We start from the raw sequence: 6,002 nt of genomic DNA, 5'->3' as shown, positions 1-6,002 counted from the left end.
GCTTTGCTGAGGACTTTTTGACTTAGGTAGAGATGTGTGCGCCTCAGTGCAGTCTGGACCAGCGTGCCCCGCGATTCTGTCAACCGGGCTGATTGAAAAAAAGTTTTAAAAATTGATAGGTTCGGGGGCTGGGGATTTAGCTCAGTGGTAGAGCGCTTACCTAGGAAGCGCAAGGCCCTGGGTTCGGTCCCCAGCTCCGAAAAAAAGAACAACAACAAAAAAAAAAATTGATAGGTTCTAATCTGCAAGAACGTTTTTCAATTTCCTGCATAGGTAAGATTATTTTACCACGTCTTTCCTGGATACATACATACACATACCACCACTACCACCGTAGCTATCCAAGTTTGAGACCCGAAGACCCAGAGTTCAGGCCCCGAGATTTAGATTAGCCACTGTTTTTTCAAGAAGAATAAGTACCTTCTTTTTTGTATGTGCTTCCTGTTTCCTCTTCCTAAGGGTAGAAGAGCAACTTGAGAGCTTTTTAGAAACATCGTAAATGAATCATGTATCAAAGAAAGATAGGAGGTTAAGAAGTGACTCTCTAGGAATGTAACCGGTATAAACCTCTGCACAGTCTTGGCAGGTGTGGGGTATATAGGACGGTCAGAGTACAAAGTTTCAGGTAAGTGGAGATATATATACACCAGGATGACTAGTGTTAATAATATCTTACACTTGAAATTTTTCTAGGAAGGTAGATTTTAATCACTACCCAAAAAGGCAAGAGGTATTGAAAGTTAATTTAATCATGATATATACATACATCAAAACATAATTCTGGTGGCTGGAGAGATAGTTTAGCAATTGAGAGCACCTGGTGCCCTTTTAGATGCCCAAATTCAGTTCTCAGCATCCTGGTCAGGCTCCTCATAACCACCTTTTATTCTAGCTGTAGGGGATCCTCCACTGCCTTTTTCTGGCCTCTGCTGGCACCTATATATGTGTCACACTTCACACACACACACACACACACACACACACACACTTAAAAGTCTTTTTAAAAAATATCATTCTGGGTTGGGTGTGATAGTGCCTTTAATCCCAGCACTCAGGAGGCAGAGGCAGGAGATCTTTCTGAGTTCAAGACCAGCCTGGTATGCTTAGTGAGTTCCATGTCAGCCAGGGCTCTGTAGAGAGACCCTGTCTCAGAAATAATTTTTTAAACATCACTTTTTATATTGTAAATGTAAGCAACTGCTGTTTGTCAATTACACCTTCATGAAGGGGAATGCATAGGGTGGAGGAAGAAGTCGGGTAATGGGCCATATTTATCTGAAGGGGAAATCTAGTTCTTGGTTTTGTTTTTAGTGCAAGTACTTACTTCTAGCCTATGCTGGCTTGGAACCATGCGGCTTAAGTTGTCCTAGACCTCAAGGCAACTTTCCTGTCTCAGCTTCCCAAATCCTAGGATTACAGGTGTGTAACACTGAACACAACTCTAGCTGATTGTGGGTAAAAAAAAAAAAAAAAAAAAAAGGAAAACTTTATTTTCTTGCAACCTCTGAGTTCAGCAAGAGACCTTGTCCTAAAAAATAAAGTGGGAAGTAATCAAGGAGGACACAGATGTCTCTTAAGCTGTGTGCTCACACATATTCACATCACTTTCTTTACTGTAGTACCTCACAGAATGTCTTGCCTATAATCATTCTTAATAATCTATAAATGACTCCTTCATGGACAGTTAAGCCAGATGTCCTTCTCAGGAAAATAATGACGGAGCCAGAAGAAGACTGGAAAGGTTCTCATTCTTGAGAACAGAAAAGGCAAGGATCTAGTCTGAACCTTGGATCTTCAGGTCTAAATCTTGGATGGGGTTGATGGTATATGTGTGAATCCAGGGAAGGCCTGGCAAAATAATCTTAACCATGTACAAGTTCGGTTTGTACTTTGAGCTAAAACCTACAAACATGGACACCAGGAAAATGATCGCCCACTGGTGAAAGGCACCTACCACCAATCCTGACAACCTGAGTTCCATCCCCAGGACCCGCATGGTAAAGGAGAGAACCAACCACTGGAGATGTTCCTCTGACCTCCACACACACTTTCTGGTCTACTTGACACAACCTAGAGTCAGCAGGGAAGAGGACCCTCCACTGAAGAATTGCCTAAGACACACTGACCTATAGCTATGTCTGCAGAAAATCGTGTAAGAGAGCTGGTTGTGCATGGGCTAGAGAGTGAGCAAGTGAGCAAGCTGCACTCCTCATGTGGTTCTGCTTCTTCTTGCTTAAGTTTCTGACCTGACTTCTCTCAGTGATCGACTGTGACCTGGGAGAATAAACCAAATAAACCCTTTCTTCTCCAAGTTGCCTTTGGTCAGCGTTTCATCTCTACAACAGAACGCAAGCTAGAGGGCTGGAGAGATGGCTCAGTGGTTAAGAGCACTGACTGCTCTTCCAGAGGTCATGAGTTCAATTCCCAGCAACCACATGGTGACTCACAACCATCTGTAATGAGATCTGGTGCCCTCTTCTGGCCTGCAGTCACATATGCAGGCAGAATGCTGAACATAAATAAATAAACCTTAAAAAAAAAAAAAAAAAAAAGCAAGCTAGAATACATCCCATGGCACTTGTGTCCATACACATGCAAAATAAATTAAAATTTGAATCTTTTAAAGATTTATTTATTTATATTTTTATTTATATGAGTGTCTTCAGACACACCAGAAAAGGGCATTGGATCCTATTACAGATGGTTATGAAACACCATTTGGTTGCTGGGAATTGAACTTGGGACCTCTGAAAGAGTAGTCAGTGCTCTTAACCACTGTGGCATCTCTCCAGCCCCCATAATTTGAATTAAAACAAATTTAAAAACAAACAAAACCCCTACCAACTTTTCTCAACAATATGCCAGGGTGGCTGAAGCACCCTCTGTATTGTACACATCTCTCCCCCCCAAAAAGCTCTTGCGAATCTCACCAGGAAGTGGTAGTACACCCCTTTAATCCCAGCATTCAGAAGACAGAGGCAGGTGGATCTCTGAGTTTGAGGCCAGCCTGGTTCATTTACACAGTGAGTTACAGGATAGCTAGGGTTTCATAGAAACCCTGTCTTGGGGGAAAAAAGAAAAAAAGACCACTAGTTTGAAATCATTAAAAAACCAACCAACCTATATTTACCCAACTTTCAAATCTTTTCTACTATATGGAAAGGAGACATTTTTATTTTGTGTGTGTGTGTGTGTGTGTGTGTGTGTGTTTCTTTCTTGTTCTGAGACAGGGTTTCTTTGCATAGTCCTGGCTGTCTTGGAATTCACTCTGTACAACAGGGTGGCCTGTGCCTCCCTAGTACTGATATTAAGGGTGGGCACTATCATGCCTGACAATATTTTTACTTTAAATAGCTTCTGGAAAGTATATTGCTGCTCTAATAACTTTTTATAAAGACATACAGTACAAAGGGAATGGGATATGTTTCTGAAATGTAGCCACAAGAACACCTCAAACTTTGCATGGTATTAACAAAGTCAGAGAATGGGTAATTTAAGGCTTTGTAGGAGTACTCACTTGTAATCCCACTACTAGAAAGGCAGAGGAAGGAAGATCACTACAAGTTCAACTCCAGCCTGCTCTGCATAGTGAGTGGGCACTTCAGAACTATATAGCAAGACTTGATATTAAAAATGAGAAAAATTATCAAAAATTAGTTAAAGATAACATGTGCATAGCCTTTAAAAGAAAAGAAAATGATATTTTCTACAAATTGGATGTTTATGCTAAGGCTGGGAATATAGTTCACTGGTTGAGCACTTGCCTAGTGTGTATAAGGAAGGCCCTGGAGTTTGAAGAGTTGCAGTGGTATGGGGTGTGAGGTAAGAGCAAAGAAGTACTCAGTGTAGTATGTGGGACCCATACATGACTCTTATCTATATGGGGCATAGAAGGAACAGCAGTGACCAAGGAGAGGAAGGAGGAACTGAGTCATGATTTAATGCACACAGTTTTTCCTAGTAGAAGAGTTCTAGAGATGGACAGTGGTGATAGTAATTCAACAACACAAATGTACTCAATGCCAGTGACACATGTTTAAGCAATGTTTCGTGGATGGATTCCATGTGATGTGTAAAGTTAAGAAAAAGTGGTTGAAGTGAGTCGTTTGAGGCTCAGTGCTCCATGTGCCACCCAGTCTGTCTCAGACTTGGGAGATTCATTGAGGAAGAAGAAAACCAAGAACTTAGAAGCATTCTAACCACACAGAGATAAATGTGTTTGGAAAATTAGAAGGATTTTGTTGTGCTGGTTTTGAGGATGTTGGTATCAAACCCAGAGCCTTGTGTATGTTCTCTACAACCAAGCTACACTCCTATCCCTGACTTAAGTGAGAAAGTTCAGCATTTCATATTGATACTTTTAATTTTTAAATTATTTTTAATAAAACAGAAATTTGTTGGTGTACTGGTTATGGTTAGTTTTTAGTCAGCTTGACACAACCTAGGATTATCCAGATAGATGAAACCTCAACTGAGAAAATTCATCCATCAGACTGGCCTGTCAGTGAGTCTAGTTGGGCTTTTTCTTGATTTAATGATTCGTATGGGAAGGCCCAATCCACTACGGTCAGTGCTTTCCCTGGGCCAGTGGACCTGGGGTATATAAAACAGCAAAGCAAAGAGGCTCCACCTAGCAGCTGACTCAGACAGACAAACAGTGGGTGGAGCTTGGAGACTTTTATGGAAGAATTGAAGGAAGGATTGTGGGCCCAGGAGGGGATAGGAACTCCACAGGAAGACCAAGAGAGTCAACTAACCTGGACCCTTTGGGGCTCTCAGAGACTGAACCACCAACCAAAGAGCAAAATGGGCTGGACCCAGGCCTCCTGGTACATATGTAGTACATGTGCAACTTGGTCTTTATGTGGGTCCTAGACAACTGGCGTGGGAGGAGCTGCCCAAAAGCTGTTGCCTGAACATGGGGTATGTTCTTCTAGTTGGTCTGCCTTGTCTGGCCTCAGTGGAAGAGGATGCACCTAGCCTCTCAGAGATTTGATGTGCCAGAGTGGGGGGATATCCAGAGGGGTTCCCACCCACTCAGAGGAGAAGGGGAAGAGGAGGGGAAAGGATTGTTAGGGGGGCGGGGAGGGGGCAGTGAGCAGGATGTAAAGTGAGTAATAAGTAAATAAATGAATAAATAATAGAAACCAAGCTGAGCAAGCCAGTAAGCAGCACTTCACTGCAGTTTCTGCTTCGGTTCCCGCCTCTGTGTTCCTGCCTTGAGTTCCCACCCTGGCTTCCCTTCATGAAATAAACCCTTTCCTCCCCAATTTGCTTTTAGTCATGGTGTTTTAACACAGCAGTAGAAACCTAACTGTGACAGTAAGGTACAACCTTAGATATTGGAAGATATTGGAAGATAAGATTGCTGTTCCTTCATGGAGAAATGTTACTTAGACATTATTGAAAATCCCACATTCATCCACAGACCGAGAGCTTTCTGGTAACTTTTTGGATATTTTTGCAAAAAAAGCAAGAGGGTTCCTTCACTGAAGGTTGTCATAACTATTTTAGATATACTATAATTTTTTTAAAGCCTGTTTTTAATGATGGTTCTTAAACACTTTAACTTCCCTTTTAGCCCACCACCCACCAGCGGTAGTGCGAAAGAAAGGACACAGGGAAGTGGACCTGTTTAGAAGGTTCTCTGGTTCTCTGGTCTGCATTGTCAGGAAATCAGCAGTTCAGTTCACAGGTTAGCAGCGGCAGCTCGATCCACTTGAAAACATCGATACACTAGCAGTCAGTTCAGTAGAGTGGGACAGCAAACATGAGTCGGTGCGGTGGCACTACTTCTCAGGAGCAGCCAAGTCAGCAGGAGGGACCCTGAGGGATGCCAGGAGTTCAGCCTCCTTCACTGTCCACCCAGTCCTATTTCCATCCCTCCAAACATCAGGTGTCCTCCACGGGTCTTGCCTCACCACTGGCACCTGTCTCAGTTGATGTCACTCTGCCATCAGCCCAAGTCTGAGGAGACTCTGCAGGAGACTACAGCACACCAC

The sequence above is a fragment of the Rattus norvegicus genome, chromosome 2 (genome assembly GCF_036323735.1).
Source record: "Rattus norvegicus strain BN/NHsdMcwi chromosome 2, GRCr8, whole genome shotgun sequence".
NCBI lineage: Eukaryota > Metazoa > Chordata > Mammalia > Rodentia > Muridae > Rattus > Rattus norvegicus.
Note: the sequence above shows the minus strand (reverse complement) of the source record.